This window comes from Balaenoptera acutorostrata, chromosome 10, assembly GCF_949987535.1.
Source record: "Balaenoptera acutorostrata chromosome 10, mBalAcu1.1, whole genome shotgun sequence".
NCBI classification, from domain to species: domain Eukaryota; kingdom Metazoa; phylum Chordata; class Mammalia; order Artiodactyla; family Balaenopteridae; genus Balaenoptera; species Balaenoptera acutorostrata.
The window spans coordinates 14,482,412-14,500,263 of NC_080073.1; the positions used below are offsets into that span (position 1 = coordinate 14,482,412).

General features: G+C 35.7%; 1 pseudogene; it reads right to left on the reverse strand.

Annotated features, from left to right (window-relative positions):
- Positions 1-6,439: 6,439 nt before the first annotated feature.
- On the reverse strand, positions 6,440-7,335 carry LOC130709065 (40S ribosomal protein SA-like; annotated as a pseudogene).
- Between the last annotated feature and the right edge of the window lie 10,517 nt (positions 7,336-17,852).

The following is a 17,852-nucleotide window of genomic DNA, read 5'->3' on the forward strand; positions in this document are numbered from 1 at the left end:
GTTGTTTAAGCCACCCAGTTTGCAGTATTTTAATATGGCAGCACTAGCAAACTAATACAATTCCAAACCCTTGTCTCCTTTGTCCATTTTCCCCAGAGAGACTGGGGGAAGAAACCCCTAAACTTAAATATTCATTTTCTTACTCTTCATTATGGTAGAGGAGACAGCGTTGGTCAATAATGATTAATTTCTACTGAAAAGATATAAATATAAATTTAACTTGTTCAGCAAAATGAAATGGAAAGACTTTGGGGAAAGCTTTATGGAAAACTTTAGCTTTCCTAACAAAAAGAACACATGTCACTAGCCTCTGTCCTTTCTATTTTTTTTTTTTAATTTTTGAATTTTATTTTATTTATTTTTTTATACAGGAGGTTCTTATTAGTTATCCATTTTATACATTTTAGTGTATATATGTCAATCCCAATCTCCCAATTCATGACACCACCACCCCTCCCCCTGCCACTTTCCCCCCGTTGGTGTCCATGTATTTGTTCTCTACATCTATGTCTCTATTTCTGCCCTGCAAACCAGTTCATCTGTACCATTTTTCTAGGTTCCACATATATGCGTTAATATACGATATTTGTTTTTCTCTTTCTGACTTACTTCACTCTGTAGGACAGTCTCCAGATCCATCCACGTCTCTACAAATGACCCAATTTCGTTCCATTTTATGGCTGAGCAATATTCCATTGTATATATGTACCACATCTTCTTTATCCATTCCTCTGTCGATGGGCATTTAGGTTGCTTCCATGACCTGGCTATTGTAAATAGTGCTGCAATGAACATTGGGGTGCAAGTGTCTTTTTGAATTATGGTTTTCTCTGGGTATATGCCCAGTAGTGGGATTGCTGGGTCACATGGTAAATCTATTTTTAGTTTTTTAAGGAACCTCCATACTGTTCTCCATAGTGGCTGTATCAATTTACATTCCCACCAACAGTGCAAGAGGGTTCCCTTTTCTCCACACCCTCTCCAGCATTTGTTGTTTGTAGATTTTCTGATGATGCCCATTCTAACTGGTGTGAGGTGATACCTCATTGTAGTTTTGATTTGCATTTCTCTAATAATCAGTGTGGCTGAGCAGATTTTCATGTGCTTCTTGGCCATCTGCATGTTTTCTTTGGAGAACTGTCTATTTAGGTCTTCTGCCCATTTTTTGATGGGGTTGTTTTTGTTTTTAATATTGAGCTGCATGAACTGTTTATATATTTTGGAGGTTAATCCTTTGTCAGTTGCTTCATTTGCAAATATTTTCTCCCATTCTGAGGGTTGTCTTTTCATCTTGTTTATGGTTTCCTTTGCTGTGCAAAAGATTTTAAGTTTCATTGGGTCCCATTTGCTTATTTTTGTTTTTATTTCCATTTCTCTAGGAGGTGGATCAAAAAAGATCTTGCTGTGATTTATGTCAGAGTGTTCTTCCTATGTTTTCCTCTAAGAGTTTTATAGTGTCTGGTCTTACATTTAGGTCTCTAATCCATTTTGAGTTTATTTTTGTGTTTGGTGTTAGGGAATGTTCTAATTTCATTCTTTTACATGAAGCTGTCCAGTTTTCCCAGCACCACTTATTGAAGAGACTGTCATTTCTCCATTGTATACCCTTGCCTCCTCTGCCATAGATTAGTTGACCATAGGTGCGTGGGTTAATCTCTGGGCTTTCTATCCTGTTCCATTGATCAATGTTTCTGTTTTTATGCCAGTACCATATTGTCTTGATTACTGTACCTTTGTAGTATAGTCTGAAGTCAGGGAGTCTGATTCCTCCAGCTCCGTTTTTTTCCCTCAAGACTGCTTTGGCTATTCAGGGTCTTTTGTGTCTCCATACAAATTATAAGATTTTTTTGTTCTAGTTCTGTAAAAAATGCCATTGGTAATTTGATAGGGATTGCATCGAATCTGTAGATTGCTTTGGGTAGTATAGTCATTTTCACAATATTGATTCTTCCAGTCCAAGAACATGGTATATCTCTCCATCTGTTGGTATCATCTTTAATTTCTTTCATCAGTGTCTTATAGTTTTCTGCATACAGGTCTTTTGTCTCCCTAGGTAGGTTTATTCCTAGGTATTTTATTCTTTTTGTTGCAATGGTAAATGGGAGTGTTTCCTTAATTTCTCTTTCAGATTTTTCATCATTAGTGTATAGGAATGCAAGAGATTTCTGTGCATTAATTTTGTATCCTGCAACTTTACCAAATTCATTGATTAGCTCTAGTAGTTTTCTGGTGGCATCTTTAGGACTTTTTATGTATAGTATCATGTCATATGCAAACAGTGACAGTTTTACTTCTCCTTTTCCTATTGAATTCCTTTTATTTCTTTTTCTTCTCTGATTGCCGTGGCTAGGACTTCCAAAACTATGTTGAATAATAGTGGTGAGAGTGGGCATCCTTGTCTTTTTCCTGATCTTAGAGGAAATGCTTTCAGTTTTTCACCTTTGAGGATGATGTTTGCTGTGGGTTTGTCATATATGGCCTTTATTATGTTGAAGTAGTTTCCCTCTATGCCCACTTTCTGGAGAGTTTTTATCATAAATGGGTGTTGAATTTTGTCAAAAGCTTTTTCTGCATCTATTGAGATGATCATATGGTTTTTCTTCTTCAATTTGTTAATACGGTGTATCACATTGATTGTTCTGTGTATACTGAAGAATCCTTGCATCTCTGGGATAAATCCCACTTGATCATGGTGTATGATCCTTTTAGTGTATTGTTGGATTCTGATTGCTAGTAATTTGTTGAGTTTTCTTGCATCTATATTCTCAGTGATACTGGTCTGTACTTTTCTTTTTTTGTAGTATCTTTGTCTGCTTTTGGTATCAGGGTGATGGTGGCCTCATAGAATGAGTTTGGGAGGGTTCCTTCCTCTGCAATTTTTTGGAAGAGTTTGAGAAGGATGCGTGTTAGCTCTTCTCTTAACGTTTGATAGAATTCACCTGTGAAGCCACCTGGTCCTGGACTTTTGTTTGTTGGAATATTTTTAATCACAGTTTCAGTTTCATTACCTGTGATTGATCTGGTCATATTTTCTTTTTTTTTAATATTTATTTATTTATTTATTTATTTATTTATTTATTTATTTATTCATTTATTCATTTTTGGCTGCACTGGGTCTTTGCTTCTGCGCAAGGGACCTCTCCAGTTGCGGCGAGTGGGGGCCACTCTTCATCACAGTGCGTGGGCCTCTCACCATCGTGGCCTCTCCCGCTGCCGAGCACAGGCTCCAGACGCGCAGGCTCAGCAGTTGTGGCTCACGGGCCCAGCCACTCCGCGGCATGTGGGATCTTCCCAGACCAGGGCACGAACCCGTGTCCCCTGCATTGGCAGGCGGACTCCCAACCACTGCGCCACCAGGGAAGCCCTCTGATCATATTTTCTATTTCTTCCTGGTTCAGTCTTGGAAGGCTATACCTTTCTAAGAATTTGTCCATTTATTCCAAGTTGTCCATTTTATTGGCATAGAGCTGCTTGTAGTAGTCTTTTAGGATGCTTTGTGTTTCTGTGTTGTCTGTTGTAACTTCTTTTTCATTTCTAATTTTGTTGATTTGAGTCCTCTCCCTCTTTTTCTTGATGAGTCTGGCTAATGGTTTATCAAATTTTTTTATCTTCTCAAGGAACCATCTTTTAGTTTTATTGATATTTGCTATTGTTTTCTTTGTTTCTATTTCATTTATTTCCGCTCTGATCTTTATGATTTCTTTCCTTCTGCTAACTTTGGGTTTTGTTTGTTCTTTCTCTAGTTCCTTTAGGTGTAAGGTTAGATTGCTTATTTGAGATTTTTCTTGTTTCTTGAGGTAGGCTTGTATTGCTATAAACTTCCCTCTTAGAACTGCTTTTGCTGCATCCCATAGGTTTTGGATCGTCGTGTTTTCATTGTCATTTGTCTCTAGGTATTTTTTAAATTTCCTCTTTGATTTCTTCAGTGATCTCTTGGTTATTTAGTAATGTATTGTTTAGCCTCTATGTGTTTGTGTTTTTTAGGGTTTTTTTTTTCCCCTGTATTCGTTTCTAATCTCATAGCGTTGTGGTCAGAAAAGATGCTTGATATGATTTCAATTTTCTTCAATTTACTGAGGCTTGATTTGTGATCCAAGATGTGATCTATCCTAGAGAATGTTCCATGTGCACTTGAGAAGGAAGTATAACTGCTGTTTTTGGATGGAATGTCCTATAAATACCAATTAAATCTATCTGGTCTATTGTGTCATTTAAAGCTTGTGTTTCCTTATTAGTTTTCTGTTTGGATGATCTGTCCATTGGTGTACGTGAGGTGTTAAGGTCCCCGCACTATTATTGCGTTACTATCAATTTCCTCTTTTGCAGTTGTTAGCCGATGCCTTATGTATTGAGGTGCTGTTATGTTGGCTGCATATGTATTTGTAATTGTTATAGCTTCTCCTTGGATTGATCCCTTGATCATTATGTAGTGTCCTTCCTTGTCTCTTGTAACATTCTTTATTTTAAAGTCTATTTTTTCTGATATGAGTACTGCTACTCCAGCTTTCTTTTGATTTCCATTTGCATGGAATATCTTTTTCCATCTCCTCACTTTCAGTCTGTACGTGTCCCTAGGTCTGAAGTGGGTCTCTTGTAGACAGCATATATATGGGTCTTGTTTTTGTATCCTTTCAGTGAGCCTGTGTCTTTTGGTTGGAGCATTTAATCCATTCACGTCTAAGGTAATTATCGATATGTATGTTCCTATGCCCATTTTCTTAATTGTTATGGGTTTGTTTTTGTAGGTCTTTTCCTTTTCTTGTGTTTCCCACTTAGAGAAGTTCCTTTAGCATTTGTTGTAGAGCTGGTTTGGTGGTGCTGAATTCTCTTAGCTTTTGCTTGTCTGTAAAGCTTTTGATTACTCCGTCAAATCTGAATGAGATCCTTGCCGGGTAGAGTAATTTTGGTTGTAGGTTCTTCCCTTCTATCACTTTAAATATATCATGCTACTCCCTTCTGGCTTGTAGAGTTTCTGCTGAGAAATCAGCTGTTAACCTTATGGGAGTTCCCTTGTATGTTATTTGTCGTTTTTCCCTTGTGACTTTCAACAATTTTTCTTTGTCTTTATTTTTTGTCAATTTGATTACTATGTGTCTTGGCATGTTTCTCCTTGGGTTTATCCTGCCTGGAACTCTCTGTGCTTCCTGGACTTGGGTGGCTATTTCCTTTCCCATGTTAGGGAATTTTTCAACTATAATCTCTTCAAATATTTTCTCAGGTGCTTTCTCTCTCTCTTCTCCTTCTGGGACCCCTATGATGCGCACGTTGTTGCATTTAATGTTGTCCCAGAGGTCTCTTAGGCTGTCTTCATTTCTTTTCATTCTTTTTTCTTTATTCTGTTCCGCAGCAGTGAATTTCCCCATTCTGTCTTCCAGGTCACTTATCCGTTCTTTTGCCTCAGTTATTCTGCTATTGATTCCTTCTTGTGTAGTTTTCATTTCAGTTATTGTATTGTTCATCTCTGTTTGTTTGTTCTTTAATTCTTCTAGGTGTTTGTTCTCTAATTCTTCTAGGTCTTTGTTAAACATTTCATGCATCTTCTCGATCTTTGCCTCCATTCTTTTCCCGAGGTCCTGGATCATCTTCACTATCATTATTCTGAATTCTTTTTCTGGAAGGTTGCCTATGTCCACTTCACTTAGCTGTTTTTCTGGGGTTTTATCTTGTTCCTTCATCTGGTACATAGCTCTCTGCCTTTTCGTCTTGTTCATCTTTCTGTGAATGTGGTTTTTGTTCCACAGGCTACAGGACCATAGTTCTTCTTGCTTCTGCTGTCTCCCCCCTGGTGGATGAGGCTATCTAAGTGGCTTGTGCAAGTTTCCTGATGGGAGGGACTGGTGGTGGGTAGAGCTGGGTGTTGCTCTGGTGGGCAGAGTCCTTTCTATTTTTATCTGTCCTTGAATTAGACAAGCAGTCAGCGGCTTCAGCTGCCACCTTGGCAGCTTGAGGTGAGAAGTAAGCACACTAAGGATATTGGAGTGGTAATACACAAACGTCCTTGATAATAATATCATTGAGTAGTTGAATGAATACTTTACTGACTCCAGAGTATCCTTGATATGGCAAAAATTAATTTGTAATATAAAAAGCACTATTAGTTAGGCATACGTTAGCTGCAGTCAATGGTTCTTCCAATACACCCTGCTAGAGTCTTTCTCCAATGAAATAAATATAGATCTTCTTTTATTTTATTCTTTTTACTCAACCATGCTTTCATCACACTTCTTTGTCATTCCTTCAGAAGGCTCTTCACATACAATAAGTAAATACAAATGAATAAATTAATCTACTTATTAAAGCTAAAAGTAAATACCTCAAAATAATGGCAAAAGTTATCCTTGCATATGGGAAATATGGGTACTTTTTTTCCTTATGTATTCTGTACGTTCCAAGTTTTTCTTCGTTTTTTTTTTTAAAGAAATATTATTTTCCATAGACCTTATTTCCATTTTCTCCTTAGGCGCCTGTGGAAGTACAGCCTTAGACACTCAGTGGCTTGAGCAGTGGGAGCTGCAGACCAGTCTTCAGCAGCAAGCTGAGCACTCTTAGTCTTCAGTAGTGAACTGCTGGATTGGCACTGGGGAAGCTGCACCCTTTCAGACCAGTCTGCACCTCTGGGTTGAGTAGCAGTAATCTCAGGAGCTGGAGCAGTCCATTCCCCCTGAAATTCCTCCTTGGTCGTGACATTTTCAGCAGGAACCTGCTCTTCCTTTTCAATCTCATCAGAATTTCTATAGAAACAGAGATTGGGAATGACCTCCCATGGGTGTTCATAAGGAATTAGTGCTACGCATGTGCAGAACTTTGGGGCCAGCATCCACTACATTAGACCTGCTGAGTGAGCTGCCTTGTTGTTGCACTGGATGGCAATGTCCACATGGCACAGACAAGAATCTGTGTTTCACACAGTGATGGTAGTAGGCTAACCAAGACACCGCTGTGAGAGGGTTGTGGTCATCCCTGGAACCAGTAACCACTGGAAGTTACAGCTCCCAGAGACTGCCTGGATCTAATTAGTGAAGTTTCTCGGAGTGAAGTGGCTAGCAACAGCAGTGGCTCCAGGGCCATCAGCAAACTTCAGCACAGTTTACTGGGATAATTCCTGGGGGATATGACACTGACATCAGTCAGGTTTTCAATGCCAATAAGGGTGAAAGCTGTTAGCAGAAACTTCTCCAGGTTTTCTTTAGATTTATGATGTAGATGACATCACTTTCTGTAGATGTACTGTTCCATTTGGAAGTCAAGGTTGGTGCCACCTAAGTGGGTTCTTGCTGCAAGGAATTTGAGGACATACTCCCCCTTAATTTTCAGGACATCAGGGGCTCCAGACATTGTGAACGTTTCCCTGTAAGTCATGACAGAAACCCAGAACAATACCTTATGGACCTTTCTCTGGGTAAGGTTCCAATCTATTTCTATCAATGGCATATATTACTTTAAAAGATCAGCACAAAATAATTAATGTTATTTGAAGAAAGCTACAGCAATGTTTATATTCCATGAATATGGGGACAAACTAGCAATCACTAATTTAAACCTATTAGTTTTATTATATCAGATATGGATTTTGCTTAAATATTCATTTATCATTAAAATCTTTCACATCATGTTAAGAGTTTATATCCACTTAAATATCGAATCTTTTCCCACTCACATTTTGATGTGATTTTTAAAATGAGTATCCAGTTACCATGGCAATACATGACATAGGAATGTGTAGATTAAGTTGGAATGGAATCAACACCAGATAAACTCAGAATCCATGCAACACTTTCATTTCAAACTAGTACTTTTTCTCTCCCACCATCTTCATAAATGGTAGTCAATCCAAACAATCTGTCCTAGAAAAGTTATGCTCCTAAAATATGCATTTCTGGTTATTTGAATCCAACACAGTCACTGCAAAAAGTTATGGTGACATGTTATGCATTTCTTTTAATCATGGATTTTTTGACAAATGGATAAATGGCTATCAGAATTCCGTGGCCACAGACAACTAATCCTTTGTCTTTTCTGGCAAAAACAAGTGAAATTTTGAGTAATTGTACACTGAATAAAATTGAAAGGGATAAATAATTAATATGATTAGAAATCATATTTTCTCAATAATGGGATATATTTATATCTAAATATCTATATCTGTATTTTTCTATATATACTTCACTTGGCATGTAGTCACTGCTTTTGCCTTCACTCACAATTTTACCTCAGTATACTTTGTAATAGGCAATGCAAAATTTTAAAGAATAACTATATGTTTGTTTATTATGAAAAAATATTTTATATATAATTGAAAGCCCTGGTATATTTTCTTGTCCATTTGGCCTTTGTTGTTTGATTAGCCATTTTGTAATTTTTGTTCATAGTTACTATTATAATTAATGCAAGTGACCTAAGTAAGATTAAAATACATAATTTACAAGTGAGTTCCCCAAGTTCTTGTAGGAGATGGAACCTTGTATTTTTTAAAAAAATTCTATAGAGACAAGTAGAATGTTGAGTGCATACCAAAAGTTATTTATGAATTGATGATTTTTCTACCTAAAGTGATTTAAAAACCTTAAGTAAAACCATTGAAATAAGATAGTTTGACAAGACATATAAACTGCCTTTCTTTCACTTATAGAACTTGCAATTTACAATTTAGAAGGGCCTTAAGAGGAAAGAAAAAGTTAAAACAAAACAATTTCCTCTTTTTAAATCTATCAACACATGGGTTCTATTACCCATGTAGACAGTGAAAGGTTTGGGAAACTAGATTAATTTATGAGTTTCCTTAAACATTTCACCATGAACCAAAATCTATCTTAATTGATGGCTATTATTTTATTATAATTACACATTTTCTTTTGTCAAGAGCTGTTGAAAAATATTTTGAGGCAGTTTAAGTCTTGATGGTTGACTAAATGATGGGTCTTTTTCCACTTTCCTAACAAAATGCTACAAGACACTGTTAGAAGTTCACTTTCCCAGGGTGGTTCTCCCCAAGCAAATAGTGTTTCCAGAGAATAGTTGAGATCCCCAGTGGTTTGACTGGTTGAACTTCTATTCATCTTTTAGCCACAAGCCAAGAGTATATTGGCAAACACTGTTCGGTACCAAAAAAAAGTAATAATCTTTATAAGAATGTCTATACACGAGTAAACCTGTAGGGTCTTAAGAAGCACAAAGTGATTGTGAAAATAGGTCTCCTGGGTTAAGAGTTGGGAATCAAATGCATTAGGAAGTCCAGCAGGAAGGGGCTGATAAAGAATATTCTTTGTTCCTTTGGATATAGTAATACTTAAGATAAAACTCGAGTACATTTTAGAGTGCCTGAGTCTAACTTGAGAATAAAACATGGGGTGAATATTGAAAAGAACAGAAGGAAAACATTAAAAAATTTTCACACTAAGCTAAATATTTGTGGTTCAAACATAAATTATTTTCAAGTCATTTTAAGGACTCTCTAGTTTTGAACTCTCATTCACAAAGAAGAGCGACTGTCAGGTGTCTCCTAAGATAGCCACAAGGGACACTCAGTAAAATAAATATATTTATAAAGATAGTTTAAAATCATATTAAATATGACTATTAGAATAACTTGTTGTATGAAATAAGTTATGTGCATAAATGAGTGGGTTAATGAATGTTATCTATTTTAGTACTTTGAATTACAAAACTAACGCGTGCTATCCCCTGCCCTTAACAAAATCACATGTATCCTTTTTTGTTGTTGATTTAAACATGTACACTTCTTTATGTACCATATACTTTATGTTTACAAACAATATTGTACTTTATATATGTAGGAATAAATGAAGACCAATCAAATGAGAATGAGCAAGGAATATTTACACAGAATTTGCTACAGTGAGGGAGACAGCCACAATCACTTGTTTGGGCACTCAAAGGCAGGCAGGGGAATGGGAGAGCTTTCTAATGGAAAAAATGGAAGGCTTCAGGTATGCCCTGATTGGAGGTGATTGGCATGGGGAAGCTGTAGGTAGTCAAGCTAATTAATAGTGGGACATCCTATGTGATTGGTTAGGGGTGCATATTTGGGGTTCTCTGGTTTGTCCTAAGTTGGAAGTGGGACAAAAATTAGGGCCGCTGTCAGTTATTAATCAAATCCTGGCCATGTGGGGCCAACTGTTACAAAGGTTATTGCCTGGCTTCCTGAACTGGTAACTAGAGATATCAGTCTGACTACCTATAAGTCTGACTTATAAATAGGTCGGCTATATGTAGCTAATGAGTTGATTTCCTGGATTATTTGTTGTGGATCAGACATCTATCTATCTACCTATCTATCTATCTATCTACCCATCTATCTATCTATATATCTATCTGGTCTGGCCATTGTCTGTTTCCTTATTCATTCTCTCCTGGACTTCTCAATAACTTGATATTTTCATTTAAAGGCGAATCATTGCCAGACCTGGAATCAGTGCATGTATGTTTTCTTCATTCTTCATAATAGCTGCATAATATACCACAGTATAAGTAGACAAAAATGTAGTCAGCTGGTTTGAAGGACATCCAGATGGCTTTCAGCGTTTTGTAATTTCAAAATATTCTGCAGTAAATGTCCTTAACTAAGCATCTTGACTTAATGGTATCATTAACATTACTGGTCAAAATACTTAGAATTTAAATTACTGAGTCAAAGGTTATGTTTGTATGAAATTTTAATACTTACAAATGCATCATTTTAAGTACTTTTAACAAAGCCCCTATAAAGGCCTTCATTGTCAGAAGCTAAGACCCCTGATGCTCTAGCTTTTGATCTGTAGACATCAATAAAGATTAGATGGTAGATTTTCATTTCAAGGTGGCAAAATACGAATAAGTGGCAAGTCCACAGCACCCCATTCCTAAAAGTCACTCCCCTAAAAAGATAGCTGGAACAAGGGAATTTTGAGCAATCATTGGTAGATAGAAGCTGTGAGCAATCACTGGTAGATAGAAATTGAAAGGGGAAATTGTAGCTCCAAAGATCAAGGGATATCACTTGTTTAGAAGGGATACTGCTACTGTATAGAAAAGTAGAAGTTCCAGAAGCAATTTCCTGGATCATTGAAACAACCTGATAATTCAACCTCTGTTAAATGCCTCTTGGAATAGGCAGCCAAGATCTATGTATTTGTTTCCAGGAAAGAGCAGTGAATAAGTGAGTTTACATCAGAGATTCAGGGCAGTACCTGGCTATCTGGCAATAAATGACTGAGAGGAATGAGGAGCATTACAGATAACCAGCTGTTCGGTCAGTGTCTAGTTCTATTCCATACCCATTATCGCTAATAAATGGCAGAAGTTAAGGCCACGGCTGGAGCTGGTTAGTTGTGCAAAGAATAAAAGAGATAGCCTAATAGGAATTCTCAACTACTAAGATGAATACACAATTCCTTCTCAACACTTGCAGAAAGCTTACACCATTGAAGAGGAAGAGCAAACAACACTGGCATAAACTTACACATATAGAAAAAAAAGCAAGAGAACAAGATTTTGAAAAATTAAATATAATGTTTTAAGAGTGATACTATATTTTATTCAATTGTAAGACTAGGTGGATATAACAAAGAACTAACTAGAGTCATGAAAATAAAAAAATAAAATTGTAGAGATAGATAAGCTAATTGCAAAATGGGCATGGCTGTAGAGTGACTGAGAAAGCTGGAAAATAAAGGGAGAGATAAATCATGAAAAAGTTAAGAGACAGAAAATAGGCTCAGGTGATAAAAAAAAAATCTAAATGGAGCTTCAAAAGAATAATATATACTACAGAGTAGGCAATAATTAAAGAGATAAAAAAGGAAATTCTTCTCTAAGTAAAGAAAATATGAGAAAAAAAAAAGGGCACACTCAGTGTTGGGCAGGATTTACAAAAACAAAGCAAAGCAAATCAAACAGAAAACAAAACAAAGTAAAAAAACCAAAAAAACAAAAAACCCTCCAAATCAATTGGTTCCAAATATGTTTGCATATATCTGAAATTTCAGAACATTAAGATTGGAATAAAAATCCTAACAGTTTCCAGAGAAAATTGTAAAAACCAGGACTAATGACCACAATTAATTTATATAATTTGTTTGCTGGGAGGCTGCCACATCATTTGCTATCCATGATAGTATATTTGTAAGTCACCCTTGAAGGGCTCTGGTCTGCATCTCTGCCTCAGTCTCTCTGTACAAGATATGGTTCCATCTCTCTGGCAACCTGTCACTTTCACTCATTCTTAAGTTTCATTTAATCTGCTCTTTTGACCTTTGACTCAATGCCCTATTTTCTGCCTTATCTTCTTCCAAACAGATTCTTCATGCAAAGACTTACAGTTCACTGATACTACTTTTCTGAGTTGGCCTTATAAATTGTGTCCTAGAAAACCCTACAGGCATGGCATGGCCTTCCTGAAAATGACCTAGTTCCTGCTTGCAGCCTCCTGGCAGTCTGCTGTCAAGACATTTGTGTACTGAAAACAAAGAAAGAGATTTTAAAATATTTGAAGCACATAGTTTAGACCTTAATAATGGTCTGTAGTTTTTAAAACCTTTATGGTGTCTGAACACATTTAAAAACTATTTGTGTTGTGTTTGAACACATTTTAAAAATATTTGTTATACATTAATACTTTCTCCTTGAATAAATAAAATATTACAGATAAGGCAAAAATCTTTCATTGGCTACCATCCTGAATCTTGGTTCTTTTTCCCATCTTTAAAATTGCCAACCATCTCAGTTTGAGGTGTAGCATTCCAGGCCATCTTCTCTATGCAATTATCTATGTATATCTGTTAAGAAATATAGTATTTTTGATGTGTTTAAAAATATAAATAGTATCCAATTATATATTTTGTCCTTCACTTTGCTTTATTCACTCCAATACTTTCCCATGTGAGTGTGTATAGGTCTTTATCGCTTTTGAAACATATGGTATCCTTTAGTACAGATATATCATTATTTATTTAGTCATCACCTTATTCATGAACATTTAGGTTGTTTCAAAATGTTTGTTTTTATAAACAGTTTTGTAATGTATATCACTGAGCATTGTAATTGTTTGTTATTCTAGGACAGATGAGCAGTGAGTGGCAATGTTGGGTCACAGGACCTGCTTGTTTGCATTTTAATAGATATTACTAAATTTCCCTATATTAAGTGCCATTTTCATTAGCAGTGGAAGAGAGTATCTATATCCTCAAACTCCCATAGACACAGGTATTATCAACCTTTTAAATGAGTACCTATTCACTGGGTGAAAAATGAAATTTCATTGTTTTAATCTCCATTTACTGTTTTCATTACATTTTCTTGTGTACCTTACACTACAGGATTGAACTTGAAATCACTAAGGTATGCAGTGATAGATATATATATATATATATATATATATATATATATATATATATATATATATACACATACACACACACACACACACACACACACACACACATACACATACACCCTGAAATCTGAAAGCTATCAACTGTTTCCATATATTTGGAAGAAAATTTAATTTTTTAATGGAGTTTTCCATCAAGAATCTCTTACCCATGGCTAAATGAGGGAGAGTTCTTTCCAAAATGAATAGCACCTTATATAGTCACCAAAAAATATTTAAATCATAGAGCCATTTTTAAGCACAGTAAAGGCAAATTCAGATATCTGGTCTATGAGTTCCAAAGGTAGTAGTCCACATTCATGTTCTGTCCCATACAATTGCATTCCAAATTATATTTTGTTATATTTGCATCACTGACAGCTCATGATTTGTTTTGTTTGTTTCTTCTGTTTTTCTTTCCTTCTGTTTCCATTTCTTTCCTTTAAGTGTGTTATTCAAACATATATTTAGGATTCCATCTTGATTTATTTATAGCATTTTTGAGCCTATTGCTTTGAATACTTTTTTGTGGTTGCTCTGGGTATTACAATATGCAAATGTGAATTATCATAGTCTACTGATGTCATCCTTTAACTACTTCCAGTGGAGTATTTAAAACTTGCTTCCATTTAGGTCTTTTACTCTCCCAAGTAAAAAAAAATCTATCTATCTATCTATCTATCTATCTATCTATCTATCTAGTTATTCCAAGTATTTCCTCTCCATACCTTAACAAACAGATATTATTTTTTTTATTTCCACCAACAAATATGATCTAAGAGATTCATCAGGATAAGTCTATTATATGCCCTTCTATTATTATTTTACTACTCTATTCTACTATTATTCTATTATTATTACCATTCCATTATTATTTTCTTTCTGAAGTTTATGCCTTCTTCTGTTATCATTTGTTTTATGCCAAAGAGCTTCCTATAGATATTCTTTAAAGGTTTATTTGCAACATATTTTCTTAGGTTTTTTTTTTTTTCACTCTGAGAATGTCTTCATTTTCCATTGAAAATGTCTTTATTTTCCACTTATTCTTGATAGATGGTTTTTCCAGGTATAGAATTCACATCTGACAGTTCTTTTCTTCTTGCATAGAAAAATATTACGTGAAATCCTTCTACTCTCCATAGTTTCAGATGAGAAATAAGCTGTCACTTGATTTGGTATCCCCTTCGTTGCTTGTAAAACTTTTTATTGTCTTTACAATAAATGTAAATTGTTTATATGATTTCAGATGTTTAATTATGATGTGTCTTGGATGGATTCCTTTATGTTTATCTTATTTAGATTTGCTCAGCTTTTGAATCTGTAGGCTTATATATTCCACCAAATGTGGGTAATTTTTAGCCACTATTTATTTGAATAACTTTTCAGCCCCCAGTTCTTTCTTCTCTTTTTCTGGGACTTGAATAATATGAATCTTAGATCTTTTGTTATTGTATCACAGTTTCCTAAGGCTCTGTGTTCTGTCTCTCTTTTTTGTGGTGGGGGGAAGGGAGAGGAGGGATTTTCTATTTTTCTCTCTGCTGTTCAGATTGAGTAAATTCCATTGTTCTGCCCTCAAGTGTCTTGGTTCTGTCTTCTTTCAACTCCATTTTACTACTGAGTCTATCCAGTGAGTTTTCTATTTTAGTTAGTGTATCTTTCAGTTCTATAATTCCTACTTGGAATATATATTCTTTTCAATAAGTTATATAACAGATATTAGCAAATAATAATGCCCATATTTTGTATTTTTTCACTTGTGTTGGGAATTTTTAATCACTTATTGAAGCTATGTTATGATGGCTGTGTTAAAGTTTCTGTCAAATAGTTACAACATCTGATTCATCTCAATATTAGCATTATCTGATAGTCTTTTCTCATTAAAGCCATGCGTTTCCTGGTCTTGGTATAATGAGTCATTTTTGGTTGCATTTTGGACATTTTACATGTTATGTTAGGAGACTTGATATTATTTAAATCTTTTATTCTAGTAGGAATTCTCTGTTTAAGTTTAGCATGTAGGTTATGGCCTACTTTTCTGGGTTATATTCCAAGGAGAATTTTAGTTTTCTGATCTCTGGCAATGCTAATCTGGTCTGCTTTGTTTTTCTAGTTCTATTTTGCATTCCCACTGACTTCTTTCAGGAATCACTTTGGGGATGGATGGTATTTCCATGGGCCATTGGGTGGGGGACACTAGACTCATGATATGGAGAGTGCTTCCTCTGACCTATTCTCTAGCCATCCAGTGCCAGTGTGTATTCTATGCTATCTTTGCTGGTGCCTCTGGGGCAGGGTAGCTAGTCTTCCCTTTGCTAATCCTTTGCCCAGAGAAATCAGGCTTTACTTGTTTTTTTGGTTTCATTTTGTTTTTGTTTTCTTCCTATGCCTGTAGGCAGTTCCAGATTGCAGCACTCTCCAATGCCCAGTCTAAGATATATGATAGATAAAAAGAAAATCCAAGAAATTTTCTATGGTGTCATACTTCAAGTTTTGAGGTTCCTTGACAGTCCAACTTCTTATTTCCACCATTCAGTCTTTTTATTATTTGCTGTGAAATTTTTTTCTAGGGCATATAGTTGTATTCAGAGGGGAGGAGTAGAGAAAATTGAATCTATTCCATCTTGTTCCCTGAATTACTTTTTACAATCTGTAATACACTCTCATGTCTGTCATCTCATTTGTTCCTCCCCAAAGCTCTGTGGGGCTTGCTCTTGTGAAAGTGTGACTCTATGAGGTAAAATTCAAAGGGTTTGGATCAAGTGTAAATGTATCTAACTTCTAGGTAGCAAAAAGTTAAAAAAAAAAAAAAAACTTCTGCTATAAAACAAAATACCCCAAAACTTACTAGCTTAAAAAAATCACCTATTCAGCTCAGATTCTGTGGGTAAATTGCACTATTCTGATTTTGGCCAAGTTGGCTGATCTCTACTGGACCTACTAATGTGTCTGTGGTCATTCATTAGGTCTGAAATATCTTGAACAGCCTCACTCACATGTCTTGTAGTTGTTGGATGTTGGCTGGTGTGATGGAGATATGAGGTCACATATCTTCTTTTGACAGGCTTTCTCAGTCTTCTTCTCATGGTAGTGGAAGGATTCCAAACAAAACAAGAAAGGGCAGGCCCCAACAAAAAACACTTTTCAAATCTCTGCTTGCTCTATGTTTGCTCTTGTCTCATCAGTCAAAGCAAGTCATAAGCCTAAGCTCAGAGTCAGTGCAGGTGGTGACTCCTAAAGAATGCAGATATAAGGAGAGGAAGAATTTGTGGCCATTGAACAATCTACCACGCCCACAATCAAGGTCTGAGCCATACATATTCACAAGTTAGCTCCTATTTGCATTACTTTTATAATTTATAATGTCTATTATATCTATTACCTCATTTGTTTTTATGAATATCTCATGTTTGATATGTGGGAAGGCATAATTGTCCTCTTTGATAAAAAATTCAATATGCTTATGGCTAGTTCAAATATAACTTATATGTTGACATTGAAACAGTCACACAAGTAAATGTTTAAGTAAAGTTTTGATATGCATTATATTAGGACTTCTTCCAGGTTCACTGAAGTGTTAGCTATAAGACCTGATGTTTTTATTCTTTGTTACCTTCCCAAGCATAATTGGTAGTTGTCAGTTATTTTATTCTAGGCTTTGTTGAAAAAGTCCATGTCTATCTTAATCACATTTTCCATGACTTTATAAATGATGAATATATCCTCTGTGCAGATGGAAAGAATTCTTACTTGTAGTTTATTCTTACATAAGTGAGGCTTAAATTTACTGATCATATTTATTGCTTGATGCAAAACCATTTTACCTTTCACCATATCTTTGTTGAAGGGGCAATTATAATAAAACAAGCTTATATGTTTAGATTTACCATAATTTATCTGGATGTTAGGAGAATATTGCCTTTGTTATTTTTGTATTGTTATTACTACCTATATTTTATCCTACTTAAAAATATATATATATATTTTAACATCTTTATTGGAGTATAATTGCTTTACAATGGTGTGCTAGTTTCTGCTTTATAACAAAGTGAATCAGCTATATGTATACATACCTCCCCATATCTCCTCCCTCTTGCGTCTCCCTCCCACCCCCCATCCTACCCCTCCAGGTGGTCACAAAGCACTGAGCTGATCTCCCTGTCCTATGCAGCTGCTTCCCACTAGCTATCTATTTTACATTTGGTAGTGTATATATGTCCATGCCACTCTCTTACTTCGTCCCAGCTTACCCGTCCCCCTCCCCGTGTCCTCCAGTCCATTCTCTATGTCTGCATCTTTATTCCTGTCCTGCCCCTAGGTTCTTCATAACCATTTTCTTTTTTTTTTAGATTCCATATATATGTGTTAGCATACGGTATTTGTTTTTCTTTTTCTGACTTACTTCACTCTGCATGACAGACTCTAGGTCCACCCACCTCACTACAAATAACTCAATTTCGTTTCTTTTTATGGCTGAGCAATATTCCAT